This window comes from Mastomys coucha, unplaced genomic scaffold, assembly GCF_008632895.1.
Source record: "Mastomys coucha isolate ucsf_1 unplaced genomic scaffold, UCSF_Mcou_1 pScaffold23, whole genome shotgun sequence".
NCBI lineage: Eukaryota > Metazoa > Chordata > Mammalia > Rodentia > Muridae > Mastomys > Mastomys coucha.
In genome coordinates, this window is record NW_022196906.1 from 62,191,359 (window position 1) to 62,202,835 (window position 11,477).

Below are 11,477 nucleotides of genomic sequence, written 5' to 3' on the forward strand. Positions count from 1 at the left end.
AAAAAAAAAAAAAAAAAAAAAAAAAAGATGGAAGGTGAGGACTGACTCCTGAAATTTGTTCTCTGACCTTCACATGTGCACACACATACACACACACACACACACACACATATTTAAATAAGTAAGTCAATAAAGTTTAATACTGTCTCATTAGACATTTGGCATTTTAAATATTCTTTTGATTGTGTGTGTGAGTTTGTGGGTTATGTGTCCATAATGGCTACACAAGCTTGGTCTACTGAAGCTAAAGTTTTAGAGGGATGGAACTGCCTGACGTGGTTCCTAGGAACCTAGACAAGGTCCTCTACAAGTGCAGTTTACACACTCGACCACAAAGCCATCTTTCCAGCTCCCTGGGTGTGTGGGTGGGTGGGCTGCTTGGTTAGTTATTTGATTCTTTTAAAAACAGGGCCTCATTGCATAGTCCTGGCTGGCCTAGAACTTGAGGTATAAACCAGGTGGCCTAGAATTTTTTCAATAGACCAGTCTGGTCTTGAACTCACAGAGATCTCATGGCTTCTGGCTCTGGAAGGGTGGAATTAAAGATATATACCACCATACTTGGAACTCGCTCTCTCTTTCAAAAACAAAAAAAGTGTTAAGAACAACAATAATAATAATTAGTAAATAATTATTATTACTATTATCATTATATTTTCATAAAACATTCCACCATAAAAAAAAGACACTGTGGTTCAGATTTTTAAACTGTAAAAAAGTGATTTTTTTTTTTAATAATCTGAACATCAGAAGGCAAAAGCAGAGGCAGAGGCAGGTAGAATTCTATGAATAGGAGGTAAGCCTGTTATTTAGAAATCAGATCAACTTTAATTTTAAAATAACATACTTACTGTTATATAGGGAATAATCTTTCAAGGTCTACCTTTCATGGAATGGATTTTTCATAAAATAAGATGGTTAAATCACATGTAAGTCATTAATTATTTTCCATTTTATAAATTAAGACACCAACTGGGAAATGTAAAGGAATATAAGCAGAAAACACATAGGTACTTTTAATCCAATTTGGGGGTGATATCCAGCAGCTCTGGGTCTGTTTCTGACATACATCCAGTACCATTGTTGTTTGCCTGTTTCTTTAAATCAGTTTCCTACATTGGTGCCAGGATCCATTATGAACAAGACAGGCTTCCTCCCAGAATAAAAGCAGTAACCTCTCTTAGAGGTTAGAGATTAGAGAAGCCATACATAGGTCCAAATCATCTGTGGAAACTTTAAATATCTCCTTTCATCTTATCCCTTCCCTCCAAGTTACAAGCTCCAGGGGTTTAGAAAGTGCTGAGATAACATTCTTTTGTGGATGGCCAGTCCTAAACACAAAGGGCAAGGTGAGGTCCCTGGGGTTCTGTATTCTGTCTTTCTGGCCCAGAAGCTCCTGGAGTTGCTGCTGGGCCAGAGCTCTAGCAAAGCTGCTCTGTCACAGTCCTGAGTGTGCTGGTACTTGCTCCCAGCTCCGCCTTCCAGAATACCATTGCTCAGGGACTTTTGAGATTCTTCATCTTGCCTCAAAGGCTGACTTCTGTGCCTTTTAGATGTCTTGCTAGGTGTATTGTCACAAACTCAGGGATTCCAACAGCAGTCAGAAACACCTTTGCAAAGTTTCTAAAGTTGACCTACTGCATAATCTTGAAAAAAGCAACTGAGGATAGGAGAAAATACCCACTATGATAATTTATTAATTTTAAGCATCTATTGTTCTTTTTAAAAATTATATATATATATTTATAAAGATTTATTTATTTTATAGAAGTACACTGTAGCTGTCTTCAGACACACCAGAAGAGGACATCAGATCCCATTACAGATGCTAGTAAGCCACCTTGTGGTTTCTCAGAACTGAACTCAGGCCCTCTAGAAGAGAAGTCAGTGCTCTTAACTGCTGAACCCTCTCTCCAGCCCCTTTAATGATATTTTTATTAATTCATTGGCAATTAAAACATGCATACTATGTATTTTGATCCCATTCACACAACCCCATATCCCTGCCCTAAAGGAATAACTCCTGAAGGGAGTAACTCCCCCTGACTGACCTCTTCCTCCCCACCCTACCCCAGCTTCCTGCCCTCTCCAATTCAGGAATTTTTAATCCATCCGCTGTTAACTTTATTCTCTGTTTTTGAGACAGATTCTCTCTCTGTAGTACAGGCTGGCCTTAAAACTTTTTTTTTTGTTTGTTTTTTGTTTTTGTTTGTTTTTTGTTTTGTTTTTCAAGACAGGGTTTCTCTGTGTAGCCCTGGCTATTCTGGAACTTACTCTGTAGACCAGGCTGGCCTCGAATTCAGAAATCTGCCTGCTTCTGCCTCCCAAGTACTGGGATTAGAGGCATGCACCACCACTGCCCTACATCTGGCCTCAAACTTAAGAGATTCCCCAGCTTCAGCCTCCCAAGTGCTGAGATTAAAGGAATGCACCACCACACCTAACAGCCAGATAAATTTCTGAAAGAATAAGATAAAGAATAAAAATAAAGGAACTAGTTATACTATGGCCCATTGCTTTTTTTTTTTTTTTTTAGATTTATTTATTTTATATATGTATTCATACACACCAGAAGAGGGCATTGGATCCCATTACAGATAGTTCTACCTATATACAAACCTAGATATATATTCACTTTTTTCTAGGAACAGTGAGCCCTCTTTTACTCTGTTACTATTTCTTGAGCCACCATGTGGTTGATGGGAACTGAACTCAGGATCTCCAGAAGAGCTGTCAGAGCTCCTAACCTTGAGCCATCTCTCCAGCCGGGCACATTGCTTTTATGCCTCAAATTTTCGATCCTTCTGCTTCAGTTTCCCAAGTGCTAGCATTGCAGGTGTATACCACCACACCTGCCTGAGTGTACATTTTAAAGCAAATCTCAGGTACCCTTCCATTTCACTCTTCCTCACCAAAACACTCTTCTATGTCCCCTGTGAAACTCTTCTCTGTTCTTCAGAGCTTCATAGTTCACCAGAGGCTGATATTCTATACCCCTCTTTGCCCAAACCCTGGATGCCAGAACTTTCAGAGACTTAACTGTCTAGCATACCCTTTCCCTTTGTACCAATTATGAATTAGCCAATCAAGTTGGAGCATGACTTTGAGCCCCCAGAGCACCCATCAATGTGGTATGACAGAATTGTCTCTCTACTTCAGAGTAAAAACATAATGAACTTCCCACCCTGGTGTGATTGCACAAAGGACACCAGGTCATTGTGCATTCTTTTGGAAAAGAGAGATGCCCTTTGGGTTCCTCTCACTTTCTTCCTGTCCTAGAACTAGCACTATAGACTAGGCTGATCTCCAACTCACAGAGATCCTCCTGCCTCTCTCTCTCTAGAGCTTGGATAAAAGTTATCACTAACCTGGTTCAAAATGGCTATATTAACCAGTACAGTAAGAAAGCATCACCTGATCTTTCTACTGCAAAGTTCTCATGAGCTTTTCTATGTTTTAAAGATGGGGTCTGGTCATGTAGTCTCAGTTTGCCTGGAACTCCCTATGAAAACCAGGCTGGCCTTGAACTCAGACATCCACCTGCCTCTGCCACTCGAGGGCTGGGATTAAAGTCCTGTGTCACCAACTTCCAGGCCCTCTCTTGAGGTTTTTAACCAGTTGCTGTATCATTTACCTTTTCCATTGCTATGATAAAACAGCCTAACACAAGCAAGTTAAGGGAAAGAGGTTTATTGTGATGCACAGTTTGAGGGTACAGCTCAATATGGTGTGGGGGGGGGAGAGTTACTTCAGCAGAAGCATAAGGCAGCTAGTCACAGTGTATCCATGATCAAGTAGCAGATAGCAGTGAATGCTGGTTCTCAGCTCACTTTGTCTTTATACCCAGTCCAGGGCCCCAGGCTACCCACATTCAGGGTGAGTCCTCCCATCTCAATTAACCTAATATAGGTAATGTTTCACAGACATGTAGAGTCTTGTCTCCTGGGCCATCCTAGACTCCATCCAATAGACAATGGAGAGTAACCATCAGGCTTGTTCCCATCTATTGGCTGATATCTCCTGAATATTCATGGACCCACAATTCATCAGAAGCTTTGAGGAGAGGACATTCTAAATCTAGCACTCATAAGAGGAGGGATAAACTTGGCTGTAGAATCTCCCTAAAAAAAAAAAAAGAAAATGTTCCTAGCGCCTGAAATAGCTGTCTCCTGAGAGGCTCTGCCAGTGCCTGACAAATACAGAAGTGGATGCTCACAGTCATCCATTGAACTGAGCACAAGGTCCCCAATGAGACAAAGGACCCAAGGAGCTGAAGGGGTTTGCAGCCCCATAGGAGGAACAATAATATGAACTAACCAGTACCCCCAGAGCTCCCAAGGACTAAAACACCAACCAAAGAGTACACATGGTGGGACTCATGGCTCCTTTTGCATATATAGCAGAGGATGACCTGGTCAGTCATCAATGGGAGGAGAGGCCCTTGGTCCTTTGAAGGCTCTATGCCCCAGTGTAAGGGAATGCCAGGGCCAGGAAGGGGGAGAGGGTGGGTTGGTGGTCAGGGGAAGGGGGAAGGAATGGAGGTTTTTCAAAGGGGAAGCCAGGAAAGGGAGAACATTTGAAATGCAAACAAAGAAAATATCTAATAAAAAAAGTTCCTAGCACTTCAGAATCTTTTGAACTGGGATATTTATGTCCAAATTCCCAAAAGATATCATCATAAAACTTCAAAACAAGAAGGTTCTAAGCCCTTCTAAGTCTCTGTCAAATGAAGACTGCAAGCCTTTCATTTCAGCTTTTTGTTTGGTGGCCCTTAGAAGTTTAAATAGTCCAAGTTTGGAGAGACGGCCACTCTTCCAGATGACCCAGGTATGATTTTCAGCGTCCACATGGACACTTGTAACCATCTGTAACTCTAGTTTCAAGGGATCCAATGACCTCTCTGACATCTGAAGGTACATATATGATACACAAACACCCATGTAAGCCAAACTGTCACACACATAAAATAAAAATTAAAAATCTAAAAGGTTTTTTTTTTTTTTAAGTCTAAGTCCCTTTAGGAGCAGTTGATCCTTTCATTTTTGTCATACTGTCATGGGTGTGTGTATGTGTCAATGTGTTTCTCTCGGGCTTTTTATTGCTATGGTGCCACACCATGACCATTAAGCAAGTTGAGGAGGAAAGGGTTAATACAGTTTACACTTCCACATCAATACTCATCACCAGAGGAAGTCAGGACAGGAACTCAAGCAGGGAAGAATCCTGGAGGCAGAAGCTGATGTAGAGGCAATGGAGGAGTGCTGTGTCATAAGGCTTGCTCTGCCTGCTTTCTTATAGAATCCAGAACCACCAGTTCAGAGATATCTTATTCACAATGGGCAAGGTCCTTTTCCATCAATCACTAAGTAAGAAAAGCTCTATATGCTGATCCCCCACCCAATCTTTTTGCTGTTTGTTTGGTTTGGTTTTTGTTTGTTTCAAGACAGATTTTCTCTGGGTAATAGCCCTGGCTAACCTAGAACTCACTCTATCTGTAAACCAGGCTGGCTTCGAATTCACAGAGATCCACCTACCTCTGTCTTCAGAATGTTGGAATTAAAGGAATTTGCCACTACTGCCCAGCTTCACAGCCCAATCTCATGGAGGTGTTTCCTCAATCAAAGTTTCCTCCTCTCAGATGATTATAGTTTGTGTCAAGTTGACACAATTGTATCCAACACAGTATTCTGGTTACAATTTTTGGAAAAAACTCTCCCCAAATATAGACAGAACCTACATGTTTCTATAAGAAAAAGAAACAATTCTCACCCAGCCTGAAATTAGTTCTGGTTTTCCCTAGAGAAGGCTAAGAAGATAGAAACTATCTTCTCCAGGGATGCGATTTCCATGGAGATGACTATAGCGATTGCAGAGAGTCTGGTAGGACTGGAAGTGGGAGGGAAAGAGACATGCAAAGTGCTGGGCACTCCTTCAGGAGACTTGCATCTGTCACTAAGCAGAAGCCTGCAAGCCATGATTCCCTTGGCTTCTCATCCCAATGGTCAGCTCCAGGATTGCCTCATCTATTCCTGGAGACCCAGGTGATAAGGATGCGGAGACCACAACATCTGGGGAACTCTATCATAAGATTCCAAGGCATGTCCACCGATCTTCACCTGGTTGATCTGGTTCCTTAGACACCTGTAGGTCTCAGAAATGTTGCCTGAAGAATTTAGACACATGATGGAGAGATGGCTCCAAGGATAAGGGTGCTTGATACCAAAGCTGACAACCAGGTTGTGATCCTGGGACCACACAGTATAAGGAGAACATCATTTCCAGAAACTTGACCTCTCACTTCCATTTCTCTCTCCCCATAATAAATGAATGTAATAAAAAATTTTGGCGCTGGGCAGTGGTGGCGCATGTCTTTAATCCCAGCACTTGGGAGGCAGAGGCAAGTGGATTTCTGAGTTCGAGGCCAGCCTGGTCCACAGAGTCAATTCCAGGACAGCCAGGGCTATACAAAGAAACCTTGTCTCGAAAACAAAACAAAACAAAATTGGAACTACAAAACACATCCCATTACTCTGTGAATATGTCTGCATTTTTTCTGTCCTCTTTCAAAGTAAGGGTATTAGTTACTTTTATTTTGTTTAATGATTCTAATTATGTGCCCATGAAGTGCAACTGCCCATAGAGATAGGACGTGTCGGGACCCTCCTGGAGCTGGGTTATAAATAGTGGTTATAAACTCCCTGGTGTTGGTGCTAGGAATCAAACACAGGTCCTCAGGAAGAGCAGTATGTGCTTCTAACCACTGAGCAATCTCCAAAGCCCCCTTCTTTTCTTTTAATGTGATAAAATACTATGATCATAAGCAAGGGTTTTGTTTGTTTTGTTTTGTTTGGCTTATGTTTCTAAAGGGAGAGTCTATAACGTGGGGATGGCAGGGAAGCAGGCAGCCCGAGCAAGAAACTGAGAGATCACACCTTCAACTTTGTGTAGAAAGCAGAGAAGGCAAGCTGGATTGTGCTGGGATTATAAACTCTCAAAGTGCTCCCCTACCCATCATGACGTAATTCCTTCCAGGAGTCTATCTCCATGTCCTAAAAGTCTCATAATGTCCCTCAAACAATGGGGCCAAGTTTCCAAATACATGAACTCATGGGGAACAATTTTCATTCAAAACAACTCAGCAAGTTCCACATTTGGTCAGAACAAGCCTGCTATTCTATGAACACATGCTCACCATGCTGCAGAGGCTAGTGGAAGGCAAGCAACGCTCTGCCTATCATCTTGAGCTGAGTATGTCCTTTCAAGACTGGTTTATACTCCATGTCCCCTTTCTGCCATTCTTTTTTGGAGTCTAGAGAAGTGAGGACACATCATGATCAACAAAATATACAAGTGATAGTGCAAAACGAACCATGTGGCTAAGACACAGAGCAAAGGTGTGCACAAGAACAGAGGCTGACAAGGGCCTTCCAGTAAGGGCCAGAGAAACTGAAGTGTGAGTAGCAGTGGGTGAACAGAGACTCAGAGACAAGGCTTGATGGAAGCTGAAGGACCCCCAAGGAGCCGAGCAGCAAAGTGGGTGATCAAAGAGGACACTAGGAAAAGGGGCTTAGACCTCAGAGGATCCTGGATGAGTGACCCCAGTGCAGATTGCTGGGAACATCTGTATCCTGAGGGTGCCATGGCAACCTTGATCATGGCTGGCATCATGAGGACCTCTCAGCCTATTCTACCCAATTTTCCTTTGTAATAGCTATTCTAGCACTGGCCTGTGTACTAGATAATGAACAATATACAGAGAAGAAGAAAAGTTGAAGATTACAAAGCCTACGCCCACACATGCTATCTGTCCAGTTCTCCACAGAGACCAGGAAATAATAGGGATGCCTAGAGGACTAAAACTGTGGATTCTCTTAAGATGGGGGAGTGGAACCCACACTAAGAAGAAGCTGTAGATGAAGGATGAAGAGGAAATGTGTGCCTGTAATTTACTATTTTTGTGTTCTCAGATTCCAGAGAGGCTTAATAAGGCTAAATAATAAAACCACAAAAATGACCCAATAGCAAAGCATTAGAGGATGTTTTTAGTTAGAAGAGTCAAGAATAGAACACAGAGATAAGATTTAGAAACAGGACAGGAGGAACTGTGCAGCAGGAAGAAGCCAAGCTCTGATTGGCTGAGGGGCATGATGTTTGAAGAAAAGAACACTTAAGTGTCCGGATCATAAAACAAACAGATGGGTAATAGATATAGGTAAACAACAGACAGACAGATAGACAGACAGACAGACAGAAAGATATCTCTCTGTCTTAATGGCAGTTTAATTAGTTAACACTCCTTCATATTAAAGATCTCCTTACAAACAAGAAAGCTGAGGAAGCCATGGGGAGCAAGCAAGAATGAAACCTTCCTCCATGACCTCTGCTCCAGTTCTTGCCTCTACTCTGACTTTTCTCAGTGATAGAATGAAACCTGAGAATCCTAAGATCTAATAAATGCTTTCCTCCCGACATCCTTTTGGTCATAGAGATGTATCACAGCAATAGAAATCCTAAGTAAGTCAATCGATAAAATATTGGAGTACCGATTTTAAGCACACTGCTTAATAAACCAAGGGCCCAGAATGCTGGATATACCCAAGAGAATGGAAAAGAGTTAGTTTAAAGAACATTCACAACAGAGATCTTAAACAAGGGTGGGGTGTGTGTTGGCAGGTAGCCTTAGATCCTTAAAAGTAAGAGTGGTGGGCCTGGGGTGGTGGCTCACCAGTTTAGAACCCTTGCTGTTCTTCCTGAGGACTTGGGTTCGATTCCCAGGACCCACATGGTGCCTTACAATCACCTGTAACTCCAGCTCTGGTTAAACATCATCACCCCAGATCTATTTCTTGCACCAAGAATACAATGTGCATGGTGCATAGACATTCACAGGGGAAAGTACCTATACACGGAAAATCAACCCCACTGAAAGAAAAGGATTGACTGGTTTAGGGAAAGAGTGAAGCATAGCCATGTGTTGGTGTTGTACTTCATTGTCCTTAAAATTTCTTCTGTAGGAGTCTTGGAATATTTGAAGCTATTATAAAATTCCTGCTAGGAAATCCAAATGAAATCTCAGGGGAGTTTTACCAGGGGACACCTGGCCTGATTACAGCTGAAATTTTTTCTGGTAAGGCCTCTGATCTCTTTTTTCTTTGTGTCTCTTTGTCCATAGTATCAAATTGTAAAGTTTGGCTCCACCCATAGTGCGAGTCAGTTAAGACTCACATCAGAATTAAAAGTAAAAGCCGTGTTATCCAAGTGTGTTTGCTAGCCTGGTTTGGGTTCTAGCGTGCCTCTTGCAAAAAGAAATTGTCTTGCTGAATTAGATTTGCTTTGCTCTGTTTTCCTTTGTACCATATCAAGATTTTTTCCTTCCTTGTTTCTCAAAGTTAGATAACCAAGTTATTTGTTTTGTTGTCAGATAATACACTATGTCAGAGTTAATGGATTAAACAAATAAATATCCATCTTCTTTGCTTACTGTGGGGCAGGTATTCAGGAGAGGCAATGCAGAGTAGATTGACTCCAGAGAGTCTCATCTCAGGTCTCAGAACAGATCTTTGACATATAAAAATCATCCCTTTGAGCCAGGCCGTGGTGGCACACCCTTTTAATCCCAGCACTTGGGAGGCAGAGGCAGGCAAATTTGTGAGTTCAAGGACAGCCTGGTCTACATAGTTAGTTCCAGGACAGCCAGGGCTACACAGAGAAACCCTGTATTGAAAAAGACAAAAAAAAAGAAAAAAGAAAAAAGAAAAAAAAATCATCTTTTTGAGCCAGATGTGGTGTTGCATGCCTTTGATCCCAGCATTCAGGAGACAAGGGCAGGCAGATCTCTGATAGAAGGCCATTCTGGAGTACTTAATGGGTTCCAGGCCAGCCAGTGCTACCTAGTAGGACCCTTTCTCAAAATAAAAATTATCCTTCGTTTCATAACTACTTGGCTGAGAATTCTGCTGCATGTGACACCTTTAGACTCCATCTATGCATCTGTCTTGATGAAAAGTATTGACTGTTTTCACTTAAAATCTTTTTGTTGGTATGTCATGATCCATGAATACTGAAACAATAGTTATGCAGTGAAAAAACAGAATTCAGGTGTGGAGAAACTGCACTGGCACTGAGACTGACAACCATGTCCACCTGAGCCAGGCTCAGGACCTCTCAGAGCCTTAGTTTCTCGGCTGGAAATGGATCGGAAATGTCCTTGTCCGGCATCTGCCTGACGGAGATGCTGTGAGAACTTATACATAGATAGGAGAACATGCCCCGCACGTTCCCAATACAGAGTTGTTTGATTAATCTACAATGATTTATTTAATCATGTTCAGTTCTGTAAAGCAGTTTTCCCATGTTGTAGCATACTTTCAACATCCTTTTTTTTTTTCTTGCTAAAGTGTTCCCATTTTTGTTTGCTTTTAAGACATGGTTTCTCGGTGTAGCCCTGGCTGTCTTGCAACTCACTCTGTAGACCAGGCTGTCCTTGAACTCACAGAGAACTGCTTGACTTTGACTCTGCCACGTCTAGCTAAAAAAAGAAATCCAGGCTTCCTGTGATGATTTGTATATGCTCCAACCAGGGAGTGTGGCACTTCTAATAAGGTGTGGCCCTTCTGAATTAGGTGTGTCACTGTGGCTGTGTGCTTTAAGACCCTCATCCTAGCTGCCTGAAAGTCAGTATTTTGCTAGCAGCCTTCAGATGAAGATGTAGAACTCTCAGCTCCTTCTGCACTGTGCCTGCCTGGATGCTGCCATGTCCCTGCCTTGATGATACTAGACTGAACCTCTGAGTCTGTAAACCAGCCCCATTTAAATGCTGCCCTTCTAAGAGTTGCCTTAGTCATGGTGTCTGTTCACAGCAGTAAAATCCTAAAATAGTTGCAAGCTGCCATGTGGGTGTTGAGAATTGATTCCAGATCCTCTAGAGGAGCATCGAGTGCTCTTACCTGCTGAGCTATCTTTCCAGTCCACAAATTATCTTTTTAGAAATTGATGGTCCTCTGCAGTACACACAATTAACCACTGAGCCACCTCTCAGGGTCACTAGTGAAAGCTTTTAAAGCACTGCTTCACTAAATTTAAAATAAGAAAAGGAACTCAGAGAGTTATAGAACTAACTAGTCAAGAGACAAGAGCAGTAACCCACAGAAGTTCAGAGCCTACTAGTCAGCAGATAGTGAGTTAAGAGCTTGATTAATTAAAAGATCATGGGGAGTAACTGGGACCAGCGGGACCAGGCACACAGGAACTCCACCAGCCCAGTGACTCGGGTTCCTTCCGGTCTGTCTGGGTTAGTGTTCTGAGCAGACCTTGGGCGCAAGCTCTGCAGCCAGTCCCACAACTCACAGAGAAAGCCCCACTCCCAGGTGATCTAACAAGCCCATGATCACAGGATTCCAGAATCACAGTATCACAGAGACAGCTTGACTATGAGGAGTTCTGACACAACCAGGATCACAGGAAGGACAGGCTCCAGT